The following is a 15,577-nucleotide window of genomic DNA, read 5'->3' as shown; positions in this document are numbered from 1 at the left end:
GACAAAGTGAGACTCTGTCTCAAAAAAAAAAAAAAAAAAAAAAGTGAAAACAGGGACATGGAAGAAACTTCCCAAAGCATCAGTAAGTGCCATTCATCCTGAGGATTGGACTTGGGCCCTGAGGTCCTTAGTCCCCAAAGTGGCTGATCTTCTAGGGGACCATTAGGTGACCCTGAGGACCTGCGTGTTTCCCAGGAAGCAGAGCCACCAGTGCGGTGGCATTAATCAGGAAGGGCCGTTGGTGCAGGGCCCCTGTGGAGAGGAGCAGATGCTGCCCCCGCTGGATATCTCCACGTTCAGGACTTCTGCAAGCAGCAGGTCAACCTCTAAATTAGGCTTCGTTGACAATTTCCTACAATTTCATTTTTCTTCTCTGAGATAAAGAAAATATTTTTTAGAAAACACCCACCGTGTACTGAATTTTCCCTGCTCAGGGTCAGGGTTGAAACTGGTTTCTCACTTCCCCGGGGTGGGAAGATGATGCGACACTTATGGCCCCAGAGTGGAGTGTGCCTGCGGTTGTCCAAGCCCAGATCCAGCCCACGCCACACACAGGTGGTTTGTGTCAGGTGTTATGCAGAACCTTTGCGATGGCTGCTGTATACCTGTGATAGAAGCAGGTGGCGTGTGGTGTGGCAGAGGCCTTCCCTCCTCCTCTGACAGCGTGGGAGCCCAACCCATTCATGGAGCTTCCTTCCCTGAGACCAGCATAAGATTTTAGAGTTGACGTGCAGATACATGTCACATGGGTCATTCCAGCAACTTCAAATGTGCCCCAGACAAGGCTGCTGGATTTCAGAGTCAACTTCAAAAGAATCTGCTCCCAACAGCAGCTGTGCAGATGAAGGCAGCCAGCCAGGGAGTGGATGGTGGGCATGCCCCTGCCTGTCCCTTTCCATCCCAGGCTAGGCCTGTGTTGTCATTGTGACTCCTGGCCCTGACCAGGTCAGATGACCAGGCCAGCTATTTGTCAGTGATGACCTTAGTACTTGACAAGTGGGTCCCAGAGCCCAGGCCAAGAGCCAAAGGTGGAACCAGCAGAAACAGGGCAGGTGCCCCACACAGCCACACTGAGAGAGGCCCTCATGCATGTATCCCTGGGAGCTGTGTGAGAGCCACTGCGAGGGAAGACTTGGGTCTAGGGAAGGTTCTAGAGCAAACATGAATGGCCAAAAGGGTAATCATCAACTCAACAGATTCTCCCTTCATGAGCAGGACTCAGGCCAGGGTCACAGCCCATATGGATTCTCAGGGGACAGTGGAGCCCTTGCTTGGAGGATGGACCTGGAATGAGGAGGCTTCACCTGGACCCAGACCCTCCCAGGCTGAGCCTTCCTGCTGCAGAACCACCAGGGCTGAGGGCTGAGGTGGCTATGTGATAGAGCTGCCTGGTTAATGCTGTTGTGCCAACAATTAACCCTGTCATGCTTGCTTGGTATTTATTTATTTTTTAATTCTGAGATGTATATTATTAAGAAATTTTTAAGTGTATAATAGAGTACTGATAACTGTAGGTTCAAGGTTGCCCAGCAGATATCCAGAGCTTATTCACCCATATAAACTGCTCCCCGGGCCTTCCTAGCCCTTTCCATGCTGGGCTCTGGTGGCCCCGACCAGGTCAGATTGCTCAGCTAAGCCAAGTGGGCCCATCACGCAATGATAGATACCACAGAGTTGTGAGCCCAAGTCCTGCAGGAACCACACACAGAGAAAGATAGTTCAAGGTGTCCCATGACCAGCTAAGGGGATAAGGAAGACTCAAAGAAAAAAGCCACAGGTGCAACCCAAGGAAAGCCAGCATGAGGCTGCAGGTGGGGCCCAAGCCCCGGCTGGGCTCTGCAGAGAAGCAGAGACAGCTTCTGGGAGGGCAGGATGTGGTCCACAGGGGAGGGGACGTGAGGGCAGCACATGGCCAAGGCAGCAGGAAAAGTGCCCCATTCTTTCTGGCCCCAGGTCCAACAACCAGGTCTGGATCTGCCCTGCCTCTAACCACCTGTGCAAGGGGACAGCTGCCCTCTCGGGTCCAGGATCCTGAGTCTTGGAGTTTTGGTCTTGTTGGCGGAGTCTTTCTTGACTCTGGTGCCTGCATTTCCAGGTCCCCATGCAAAGCCTGGGCTGGGTCCCTTGTAATAGCTGAGCCCAAGATAGGAGGCCACGATTCATCTCCAGGAGGTAAAATGGGATGGCCCACATTGGCAGCTGTGCTACAAAGCAGGACGGTCGGGGTAGTGCCTGTGGATAAAAGGAGTAGGGTGCTGGCCCCATATACCGGAGGTGGTGGGTTCAAACCCAGCCCTGGCCAAAACCTCAAAAAAAAAAAAACCCCCAACAAAAAACAACAAAGCAGGAGGGTCCCTGACTCCCATCACGCTTACACATGCTCAGCCCCCAAACGCAGGAAGAACAATGTGGTGGGGAATGTTGCATGTCAACTTGACAAAGGTGACAAGACCTCCCACTTTTGGCAGGACAGTCCCAATTTTTAACAATTTGTCCCACATCCCACAGCATTTTTAAAAAGTCCCGATTTTTGGAAAGAATGCATGACAATCTAGGGAAGGGCGGGACAAGGGGAAGGGAATTTAGTGTTGGGCTGCTGAAAAGGTTAATGTAACTCCATTTGGGAATGAAAAGGTTAATGCAACTTCATTTGGAAATGAAAAGGCTAATGTAAACTCCCTACTCCCCTCCTGGGCAAGATTGCCCAGGTGGAAGGTGCCCTACTCCTTTGAGCCACAGGCGCTGCCCTATACATAATTTTTTTAAATGTATTATATTTGTAAATTGTACTTATGTTGAAATTAAAAATATATATATTACAATACTATTTTTGTGTTCTATGAAAATTTTTGTTGCTCCATATAGACCAACCCTCCTGCCCCGCCCCCCCCCATGGTGTCCTGCTTTACCAATGTTAAAATCTGGTCACCTTAAACTTGACTGCACTACAGAGTGCCCAGATATTTGGGCCAAACATCATTCTGAGTGTGTCTATGAGGTGTTTCTGGTAAGAATCATTTGAGTCAATCAACAGACCAGCTCAGGCAGACTTGCCCTCCCCAGCGTGGGTGGCCCCTCCAGTACACCAGAGGCCTGAAAAGAGCAAAGAGGCTCGGGAGGAAGAAAATCTCTCAGCTGACTGTCTTTGTGCTGAAATGTCTGTGTTCTCCTGCTTTCCAATCTGGACTCAGACTGGAACTAGAGCTGTCAGCCTTTCTGGTTCTTGGTCCCTGGTCTCTGGCTGGAACTTACAGAATCATCTCACCTGGTCTCCAGCTTCCCCACTGCTGCTCTTGGAATTCCCATGCTCCCAAATAGTGTGAGTCGGTTCTCTGCCATAAACGCCTCTCGAGAGACAGAGAGACAGAGAGCCCTTTCACAGCTACTTTCAGCAGTCACTTATTCACTGTAGAAATAACAATATTAACAATGTGCAATATTTAAGTGATATTTTAAAATCTTCATATTTTAAAATATTTACAAAATAACACATTTTACTTTATGTTCTCATCTTCCATATAGAGATTCAAAAGAAATATTTTAAACCTTAAAACTCCAGCTAGATTTTTACAAACACATGAAGCTAGTACCAAGAAGAACAATTCTATCAAATTGACATTGTTTCTGCCAACCTCAGTTCTCACCCAATCTGACGTGAATTTACATCTCGACTTATCTGGCCAGACTGAGGACAGTGGCCACCCCTGTGGGAGTCCCAGGGGCACATCCCAGGAGCAGGAGTGCACTTTGGAGGCTTCGACTCAGTTATCAGAACTCAGGAATCAAAGTAAAGTGATTGCCAACAGCTGCTTGTGATTGTTCAGGGGTGCAGGGCTTCATTGCTGCGGCTGGATCCTGCTCTGCCCAGCAGATGGAGGCCCCAGAGCAGTGTTTGTTGAACCCAGTCTCACCTCACTCATGCACTGCCCACCCCCTAATATCCTTGAGCCTCTATGTCTTCATGAGGACCTGAGAACAGTTCAGGAATGTGCAGACTCACAGCTCTGAATGAGGTCTCCATCCCCCTCCTCTGAAGCCTCAGAGGCAGAGCTCATCGTCCTCAGGCCAAGGAGGTCTCCCGTCGGGTCAAGCCTTGGTTTTCCCATCTCTGAACAGGACCACAGGGTCCCAAGATCTCCCAGCCACAGGACTACCTGCCGTGAATTGCACCAGGCTGCCAGGATAGGCCAAGCCCTTCATCCTCACAGCTCATCACAATCTCCCCCGGGACAGTGCCTTGAGTTACACAGGCCTAAATTTTATTCTGCAATTTTATTTCAGAGACCATTGTGGGCTTTATATCTCCAAGCTGCAACCTCAGCTGAGGATGTTCAGATGCACCTTTTGGGGAGTTTTATCTGAAAATCATTCTGTCCTGTTCCCGCTCGGGCCAGTGCTCTCACCCCGACTCGGTGGGTCTGGATGGCAGCATTATTCTTTCCCCAGGCAGAAATACTGCCGAGTTTGCACTGGTCCTATTTCACACCCAGCAGTTTAGGCAGAAATGTTTGTAAATTTTCCATGAGAAAGTAATTGTGTCAAGAATGTTTAGGGGCTTCGGGGAGGAGCTCGGCCACCAGGGGGAAAGCTTTTGATTCTCACATTCAGCAGATGACACCCATGGGGCCTCACACGTGAGCCAGAGTAATTTTGCAAATGTCTCAAGCATTTTTAAGAGTTTGTGTGTGAAGCCAATACCAGGGTCTGTGTCTCATCTCTGCCCGTGTGTCTCGTCTCCTTCCGTTGGGAAGTGAGAAGCAGAAAGGGGGAGTGAGGGAGGAGTCACTCCATGAATCAGCTCACAGCACTCCCTCCTGAAGCCACGGGGCTTTGAGTGTCACTGCAGGTGAGACCATCCTGGTTGTGACACAATAGGGGACGGCCCATCACCTGTTGATCACAGCTTGGAAGTCTGTCCTCCACGAGTGACTGCCATGAGAGGAGAAAGGACAATAGCAGAGGCAGGAGACCCAGACTCGGTCACAGCCCCACACCACCTGGCACACTGAGACTGTGTGCGTAGGTGTTACTTAAAATAAAGCACATAAGCCATGTAGCATTTAGCGTGACTTTCCTTTGTAACTGAGATTTCTGATTTAGCAGCCACCCTCCAGCCCGTGCACACCAGACGAAGGCACCCTGTGTTGTGCAGCAGTGCGGGAAGCCCCCCAGGACGGCAGCTGCTCTGGGCAGGCACTGCCGTGTCACCTGGTGTTTGGGAGCCTGCGGTGCCTTGGCAGGGGCAGGTGCTCCCTCAGCAGATGGGAAGACCTTGCCCATGGTGTCCACAGATGGAGCCTTGGCAGGCAGGGGAACCCCCAGGGCAGTGAGAGTTGAGGCTAGAGAGAGGACAGGTGTCCTGGGCCAGGCCACTGAGGAGTCCCTGGGAATGTGTTTGGAAGTTAGGCAGGAGGAGCCAATCCTGCCCAGGAACTCGGGAGCCACATGGATTATCTCTTACTTGGGGCCCAGGCCAGCAGGAGGCTGGCATCCAGACATGTGGACTGGAATCTGGGTCCTGGTCCTTGAAGCTGGGTGGCCTCCTGGGCCTGTATGTCCTCTGCATGGCAGACACATATAAAGCCTTGATGCTGGGGTTGTTACATGGCTTACGGATGAGATGTGTAGGACCCCAACTCAGAACAGGACCCTTAGGTCCCATCCTGGACATGTCCCGGGCACTGCACTGGGTTGTAACCATCTGGACTCTGGATGCGGTGTTTGGATGAGGATGGGTCAGCAGGGGCCACCTCTTTCCTGCCCTGGTCTCTAGCTTCCCAGCCCATCCACACAGCCCTGTCCCCTGCTTGCCTTGTCTCTGGCTGCCTAAACCTGCCTCCTGCTGGGTTCTGAGGCCTACAGTTCCCACTTGTGGGGCTCAGGTGTGACCCCCACTGTCTGCACACCAATTGAGCCCAGCCTATACCCAGACCCTCCCTGGAACAGAAGTCAGCCACAAGGCACTTTCTCTTGTGTCCGGGGATCCTCAGGGCAGCTGGGTCCAGCAGGCCTTCCCCACAGCCCCTGGTTGGAATAGCTGGGCCACCACATGATGAGTGAAGGCAGAGATGGTGCCAGCGGAACCAGCCTTGGTGGGATGTCCTGCACAGGTCCGGGAAGGGCTGCTCAGTCTCTCGTGGACTGTCTGTAAGCATTTAACACGAACATCTTCACCAACTCCTGTTTTACTCTATCTGAAGTTGTGACCCATTAGTAAAATATATACCTAAGTGAAATCTCCTGCTGCATTAACTGTCACCAACATAACGTGTCACCCAGACTTGGTGGCTTCAGAAGCACAGTTTACTACCTTAGAGTTTCAAGGTCAGACCCTGACAAAGGCCTCCCTGGGCAGAGCCAGGGCCTGAGGGGAGGGCCTGGTCCTTGCATTCTCCTTCTTCCAGAGACCACTGGAATTGCTGGACCCCCAGCCTCTCCCTCCACTTGGAGGGCAGCAGTGTCCCTCTCTCCAGCCCTGCTGGTGGTCACAGCTGTCTCTGTCTTTCTGCCTTCTTCTTCCACTTGCAAGGACCCTGGGACTACACTGGCCACCTGGGCAATCCAGGGTGATTTCTCACTTTAAGGTCAGTTAATTAAGACTCTTCATTCCACCTACTACCTCAAAATCTCCTTTGCCATAAAACACAGCTTATTCACAGGTTCTGGAAATGTGGATATGAGTGGCTTTGGGAAGGCACCGTTCTGCCTACTGCACCCATGAACTATTAAAAAACTAACAAAATTCACACCTGATGGTGAGTGGGAGGTGGTCAATGGTTTTAACTTTTTGAATAAAAGAAAATAACCTAAATGAAAATACTCATGTGTGACATTTTTATTTTGAGGGTTTATACTACATGTAAAGAAAAAAAAAGAGAATAAACAAGCTTCTTCTAAGTCAGTGTAAAGTCATCTGTCTAGGCCTTTCCATGTCAGTAAATCAGATCTTTGTCTAGATTCTAATGAAATGTAAAGCAATGGGGAACACAGTCACAGACATTTACTAAGGAAGGACCCCCTGCAATTCCTGATCACGAGCCAATCTGGGATCGGTGGTGTTTCTTATTCCCAAGAGTTTTCTCACCCGTATTACAGTGGAGCGCCATTCCTAAAATTCCAGGAATGAGGCAAAACACGTGTATAGGAGGTGGTGCTCAGGAAGGTACCCAGCACTGGGCGTCTCTCAGGACTCCAGACTGTCAGTTTTCAAACCAGGGGAGTCCCAGGCACACAGAGCATGTGGGCCTCCCTATGCAAGGTAGAAAATTAGGATATGAGAAGTAGGGGAAGATTCTTTGATTCTCCTGCAAAATGTGAACACATTTACTGAGTTCTTATCACATAAATTACCCATGTCTCAGGAGCCCCACACTAACCCCCGGGATCATCACATCCATTTCATGGGGGCAGAGAGTGAGGCTTGTCCCAGGCCTCCCCACCCAGAGGCTCCTTTCAAAAGTCATCAGCTACCAACCCGACCTACCCTTCACACGCCAACCTCCATGTGCGTACACCTGTGTGCAAGTGTGAATGTGGCCAGGACATGAGGGAGGTATGTAATCCCACAGGAGTTTTTCAACTCACCTTGGCTTTATTTAGATATCTTATATAAACCTTCCACAATTAATATTCTCTGGCCTTAAACTTTTACCACCAAAACCAAATGTAACCTGATTCCTCCTTGCAGTTGTTTACATCTTATATTTTTTATTTCCAGATGTGGAGCTGGAGTCCACATTTACACTGCTCTGCAAACTTGGAACTGAGCCACCCAGAACTCCTCGAGCACTTGCACGCATTTTATCCACCTTTTCCTGGACTGTCTGAGACCTTTGCTACCGATGCTGCTTGTCTAAGGCTTAAAAGGTACCCTGCTGAAAAATAAGCAATTTGAGTCAAAAGTGTATTGAATTTGAGGGAAAATTGTCAGATATAAACAGAAAAAGGGAAAAGCACATAAATTGAAAGCTTAGAATAACGTATAACTATTAAGAGACTTTGAAAGATTCATTTTATCTGTTTAATGATCTCGGAGGTAAAGCAGAGGCAGCAGACTGCGGCTGCGGGGATCGTAACGTCACTCACCACCAGTCGCTATCAGCTCCCATCCAGCCCCACATTTCCATTTTCTATTAAATTCTTCTTCCAAGAAAACTTGTGAAGAAGGGGGTTCTTGAACTACCTCACCGGCCACATGGGAGGGCGAGCAGAGCTTTTTAACTGATAGGTGTCTCACTGGGAACTCCCTGAGGGCTGCGTCATCCTCCATCCTAACTGTGGGCTCTCTGCAAAAAGAGACAGATGTGGTGATGTGAAGACCCCTGCCCAGTATCTGTGCTTCAGTGGCTCACTCCCGGGCCAGGTGTCACCCAGTGACTTTGTTGTCCCCACAGGGGAGCCCTCTACCCTGGGGACCAGGCCAAATTCCCACCTTCTCTCCAGCCCCGACTGCAGGATCCCACTGCATTAGCCTCCTAGCCCCGGGGGACCAGGGCTGTTGCTCTTTTAGTTTGCTGACAATTTAGAAACCCAGGTGTGTAAACACAGACTCAGACACATATGCACACAAATACACACATATACAAGCACATACAGACACGCATACATACACCTGTACACATTTACATACATGCATATACACATATATACATACATACACACATAAACACCCCAAACACACACACATATACACATGTACACATATATATATGCACATTTACACATATATACATATGCACATACCTATCCAAAAATACACACATATACACACAAATACATATGCACGTACTCATACACACATATGCACACCTACAAGTACACACATATGCAGTACACATGTACACATCTACACAGATTCACACACATACATAAGCACACACACATAGACATATACATACACTCATCCACACATATGCACACTCATATACACATATACCCACAGGAATACATACTCATGCACAGGTGTACACATATATGCATGCATACATATGCACACACATACTCACGCACACAAATGCACATATGCACACATGCACACACATAACCTGTTCTCAAGGGTATGCATGTCCCCACACACACACGTGCCTGTGTTTACGTGTGTGCAGACGTGTGTGACTATATATAATCACAGCACAACAAATTACTTTACGTCAAATAGGATTTTTGACCTATAAATAAAAATAATTCTTTACCTTGTTTTTACTTTTATGTTATTCTTATGTTTTTCTTTCAAATGATACAAAAAACCATATTGCTCTCTTCACTATGATTATATTAAGCATTTTTGTAAAGATCCTATTTTACTGGACTTAAGGAATTCTTAAAAGGGTACTTGCTGAGGGATGTTGGAGGGTTGAGGGCTTTTAATTTAATTAGCTCCTCTGGCTGCATAGCTGGTTTTATCTGTGGGTTTTGTTGCAGTTCCCTTCTACTCTGCGTGTCTGTGGAGCAGCCAGAACTCACAGCCTGGACAGAGCTGCCATACTCCAGCACACAGTGAGGACAGAGAGCCCTGGGGGGGGGGGGGCACGTGCAGGAGGGGCCCCGTGCAGGAGGGGCCGCAGCACTGTTGGCCTGGCACTCTCAGCCCTTGGCTCAGCCGAGCTGGTGTACGACTCCTGGGTCCCCATCCTCTCTCTGCCTGCCCTCTTTGAGTCTCTGACTCTTGCCCTCAGAACAAGCATGAGGTGCATGGCTTGTGCCTCTCTGGTTTTTCCTGTTTTAAACCAACTCATCATTGTCCCCAGTGGCATTCAGCCCAGGCCTGGGGTGGGTAGCCTCTGGGCCTGCCCTTCTTCTGGGGAACCCAGCTCGCAGGCCCCAGAGCCTGCCTTGCCCCCTCCCTGGGCATCCCACTTCTGCTCATCCTCTGGCCACTTCTCTTGAGCTACTTGAGACCCTGTGGGTCTTTTCAGCTGCCCCCTGTGGCTCCTCTTGCTGCTGGGACCCCCAGCTACCCTCCACACACTTCAGGGGCACTGGCATCTGTACCCTGCAGCAGTGGCAGTGCTGTCCCCGCCATCACTGACAAACCTCCAGCACGCCAAGCACTGATGTTCTGTACAGGTGTGATGCTAGGCAGCAGTCGTGGGCACACAGCAGAATTGGTCAGACAGCACAGAACCTCCGTCAGCCACATGGACAGCCCAGGACCAGCCCCCCCTGCACGCGCTACAACCTGTGAGTGCACAGCACATCGTGATGTGGTCCCGTCTCACACAGAGGCCCCTCCCAGGGCTGCACACACCATGCATTCAGAGAGCTGTGAAGTCCCATGGGCCTCTGGTATTGTGCCACGCAGAGCAGATTCACAGCCCCAAACCTGTGCTCCTCCCCCTCTCCTGGCCACACTGGTCTTTCTGCCATCTCTATTTGCCTCCTCCAGATTCTTGCCTGGGAACCGCACAGATCCTTCTCCAACGGGCCACTTTTACTCAGCAGCAGGTGCAGGAGGTCCCAAGTCCTTTCATCACGCACCTCTCGATGCCAAAGGATGCTCCACTGCCTGGAAATACCAGGCCTTGCTTACTGAGGGAAACCTGGGTTCTTCCACATCTGGCAATTATGAGCAGAGCGGTGGCAAAGGTCCAGGTGCAGGTTTCCATGTGGACACAAGTTTCCAGCTAACTCTGACTTTATAACAACCAGAAACTGGGACACCAGTTCACGGGGGCTTTGCAAGGATGGGAAAGGGGACCTTCCTCTCTAGGCTTCCATCTCTCACATCGCAAGAGCAGGTGAACTCCACACTGATCTGCACGACGTGACTGGCGTAAGCTTCACCATGTGCCAGAACAAGTGTACAGGCATCCAGGACACCACTGGGGCCATGTGCTTTAAAGTGGCATCCTGCACTGGCTCGTCTGCAAAACCAGAGGTGTCATAACAGTCTGGAGAGGGACAAGATCCACCTGTGCGCATGAAAGAGAAGGCCTGGAGCACGTGCTGGGACGTCCGTGCTGCTTCTCACGCTCGCCCTGCACCAGTCTGCTCATCAGCCGCAGCGATTCCAGCACTAGTTCTGGGGATTGTCCTCTGGGTCTGGACAGAAGGTGGAGATTGTTCTAGAAATGGTGAGACCACATATGGCCTCTATGGTAAGGACTATCGCAAGCCCCTCATTTCTTTGGCCTTGTTTCTGTCTTTATTCTCGTCTTAACCAGGTTCCAAAGTGATGGGTCTGGCAATCCGCTGGCATCAGATTGTGCTTCTTGAACTGAGTGTGAACCCAGCTGTCCCCAACAGCCAGGTCCTCTGGCTCACTCAGCACCACACAGCTCTTACCAGACTTCTGGGACTTTGGGATCTTCCTGGTCATCTAGCCCCATCCATGCTGCGTGTGATGGGGAGAGGCATGTGTCAGGTGCAGTCACCAGGCCTTGCCCGCTCTGGGTCCACAGCCAAGTGACATCCTCCTGATTGGCTATTGCATGGGGGCAAGGAGGCAGCGGGCGATACCACCTGCTCCCTGTTCCTGGTGTCACCAAGTTCTCCAGGTGCAGAGCCAGCAGACTGGGATCAATTAGAAATTGTGATTGAAGTTGAATGTGATTAATTACATAATTTGAGTGATTCAGGCTTTAATTATACTGAAATTACATCATAAACCCAAGGCATTTGGAAGGATCCCCAACAGTAGCCACCGAGGTAGGCATGTAGCCTCTGCCAAGCCTGAGTCTTGTGTGCATCACACCCCTGCTGCACCAAGCGTGGCCTCCGACTCACACCCACAATGGCCACGTGACAGCAGGTTGCACAGCATCCTCAGTCACCACCTCTGAGGATGGAAGCCTTGGTCCTGTGGCCCAGGAGTGGCCCATGAGGGGACTTGATTGACCATGATCAGTGGGGTCACATTGTCCCTGTGTTATAACAGGAACTGGGGCTCCCTTCCCAGATGTGGGGTTGCCTTCATGTCAAATACCACTGTGTCATCATTGAGATGAAGCTTTGTCCCAACTCTAAGCAGTTACATCTAGCCCCACACCTGCAGGGCCCTCCTGTACTGTGGGCTGCATCAGGGAACAGCCATGGGGTGATGCTAGCTCCCGGGTGACTGATTTCTGCCACCCTCTCAGAACTCCTGGAAACAGGACACTTACCTGGCTGTGGTTCCTGCTTCTCACTATGTCCTCCAATACTGTCCCACGGCTTGAATCACGGCACAACCTGGACTCATGTATCGCTGAAGAGCAAATATTCTTTTTTTTTATTAAATGATAGCTGTATACATTAATGCAAACATGGGGTACAGTGTAGTGTTTTCATATACATTTTGAAGTACTTTCATCAAGCTGGTTCACATAAATTTCATGTCATTTAAGAGCAAATATTCTTGAGGACGTGTGCCTGTGGGCTCTCCAGGGTCTCCATGGTGGGCCCCCCAGAGCATGTAATAAACACAAAGACCCTCCTGGGGAAGCCCTGCAGCATGGTCCCCTGGACATGCGTTCCAACCATTATCCATTCTGGTGGGCTCGCTCCAGGCTCTGGACCTTCTGGCTGTGTTCCCTGACATGGCTGACTCGGCATCAGCAGAGGGGGAGGACAGAGGGACACGAGCCCTGACACAGGAGCTCAGAAGTTGCCTGACCTGGGCTCAGACCAGTAGCACGTGCACCTGATCAAACGTGCAGAGACACAGCCCTCAGCTTGCATCCCCTCTCTGGGCTAGACATTCGCTGCCCCTCCTGCCTCCCAGTCTGGGGAGACCCCCTGGGTGCGCAGCTCACACCTCCTGCAGGCTGCTCTCACCACCCCCTTGCTCCTTAGGCCTTGCTCCCAGGATCCATGGCCAGCTCTGGCTGTCCATTCCGACTGGGGAGGGGCTCCCACCTTGGCCCCAGCACTGAGAGCTCATGGCCTTGTGTAAGCGACTAAGCCTAGTTTCCTGAGGAAGGGTGATGTCCGTGGCTGGCATCTGTGGCTGGCATCTGTGGCTGGCATCTGTGTCTGGCCTCTATGCTATGACAATCCGGTCAGGAGACGCACGTGGCTGTGCTGTGATTCTATTGTTCAGAGCAGATTTAGGCACGAGCACTTTTCCATCTATATGAAATTCCCCACCATCCCCACAGGACCCCCAAGAGCATTTTACCAGTAGTATCTGGTTGTAGATTGTAGAATCTATTATAACGGTAGATTCTAAGCCCCCTGCTGTCTCTGTGCCCTCACCCCAGGACCTGGGCATTCAATTCCTCATAAAGCTACAGAGACAGCTATTAGCAAACTGAACCATTGACTCGGTGTCTGGATTAGAGGAACTTGAAGACCATCTTCCAAACCTCATTTTCACATTTTTAATACTAGGCAGAGGTTCCCAGTAAAGAAAAACTGTGCTCAATAGCTCTGCCGCTGTGATGCTTTATTGCTTGGGTCTGTCCCTTCAGCAGGATGTTCAGCTGTGCTGGGGCTTGAGGACTGGGCTCTCTTTGGTATCTGCTGATCTGGCTTTATGTGGAAAAGACCTTCATAAATAATAATTACCAGCTTTGTTGATCTTCTTGCATCACGATAAATCACAGGAAGCAGAGGACAGAATCCGATGGCCTGCACCTCAAGCCGTATTTTTATAATATCAGACACTGTCAGTCCCACCCCTGACTCCTGGGTTAACCTCTGTCTACAGTGTGTCTGTTTCACTCAGGTTTTCATGGGGCGAAACGAGACCACCGACTTTCCTAGACCACGAAGTCCTCTCCCCAGGAAGCTCACATCTCACAGATCATTTGCCACAAAAAGCAGAAATGCAAACAGGCGAGGCGGCTGCATTTATGGGAACGCAGACCCTTTGAGATAATCTAATGATACACTGGACTCTTTAAACCTCAGTATAGTCACTAGAAAATTAGTGTGGCAGCCCCACCAGTGACAGCCCTCGCTGCAAATGGCCCATTGTTCCTCAGAGTTCATTTGCAGGAAGCTGACATCTGACACCTGATGGGATTCTTTTCTGCAGCAAAGTGATACACCAGCAAATTATAGGCAGTAAGTCTGATTGACTTGGCCTTATTCATAAGCACTCTGAGTGATAAAGAGTGAAGCATGTGAAGCAGTAGGTGCTACTTGCTAACTCAGCGCTGTGTGCCCACGCCTTGCTGACCACAGCTCTCAGGAAGTTGGAGGGGCACTGGGTGGCCAGCAGCATCCAGAGACCCCTGAGTCCAGGATGGGTTCACTGCCTCTCTGCCTGCCCAGGTCCAGGCACTGGGAGCCCACATCTGTGAGCTGACCATAGCCAGCCACTGGGCTCCACCTCAGTCCATCACGTGCTGACAGTCCCTCAGGGCAGTACGTGGAACTGACCTCACTGGTGGTCATCCACATTTCCATGTTCTGAATTAGCTGTTGGGGGTCTTTAGACACAGGTGCAGGCACATTCTTGTCACTCCACTCTACCATCTGCACATGAGCTGTGCAGTCCTCAGTGTGGGGACGTTTCATCTGACCGCATGTGAGGCCAAGGTCTGAGTCTGACCTGTCTCTGTAGCCTCAGAGTCCAGTCACGGCAGGCAGCCAGCAGCGGGGTGGCCAGCAGCGGGGTGGCCAGCAGCGGGGTGCCCAGTGGGTCTCCAGTCCCGCAGCACCTACCTCCCCTCTCTTCATGGTGAATCAGGGCTGAGCTGCTCTGTTAGCTCCAAGAGTGACAACGGGGTCAGGGGTCACTCCTCTGGTCTCCAAACCTTGGTATCATGTGACTCCACCCTCATGTGTCAACAACTTGCCCAGTTTGAGCTTAATGCTCTTCATAAGCCACAGAATCCACTGCTCTGTGATGGCAGGAAGGACCCACCTCCAGGATGGCAATGTGGCCTGCTAGGGATGTCCCAGTGCGTTTAGGGAAAAGCCCCTATAAGATGCAGCTTTTTGAAGATCAGGACCTGGCTGTATAGGACCATGGGGCAGCAAGGGCCCCCTGGGCTGTGTGACAGTTTGCTGTGGGTGTTCCCCTCTTTGAGGCTGAGAACTGGTGACTTGGCTGTCGAAGGTGCTTCCTGATGGCCGTGCGTCCTCCCTCTTGCTGCTGTGGTCAGTCAGGGTCTTTCTCCTTGTCCATGCAGACCCTCCAGGCATTTCTAGTCCAGTTCTCTGGTTTCAGAGGCCAAAGTGATCCTTTCCATGACATTCGCCAACTTCAGAACTATTCATTAGGCTCTGGCTCCAAGTCATATACGAACTGAACTTATGAATTCTAGAGTGAGAGTTTTGAAACCAAGAGAGTTTATATCTCTGCATTCATGGTGTTTGGCAATTGTTTTTGGCTTAAAAGATAACTAACAAAAAAGTTCAAAAAAAATATTAAGCTGACCTATCAATTGACTTGCTTCTGTGTCTGTTGACTCTTTTCTTGTTAAATTTTCATCCAACCTGGAAGGTTCTTTCTGCCACATGATGTCGGGGAATTTGCAGGTGACTGTGAAGCCAGCAGTGGGGATGAGCCCTCTGCACCCACAATCACACCATCTGTGTCCCGCCACCACCGTGGGCGATGTCGAGATGGGGCAGCAGCTTGGTAATGTGAAAGAGGCTGCTGGGGGTCTGCTGCACGAGAAACTCAGCAGAAATGAGCGTGGTGGAA

Source organism: Otolemur garnettii, unplaced genomic scaffold (genome assembly GCF_000181295.1).
Source record: "Otolemur garnettii isolate 467f Iridium unplaced genomic scaffold, OtoGar3 scaffold00075, whole genome shotgun sequence".
Lineage (NCBI taxonomy): Eukaryota > Metazoa > Chordata > Mammalia > Primates > Galagidae > Otolemur > Otolemur garnettii.
The sequence above is the reverse complement of the archived record's forward strand: the minus strand, read 5'-3'. Positions refer to the sequence as shown.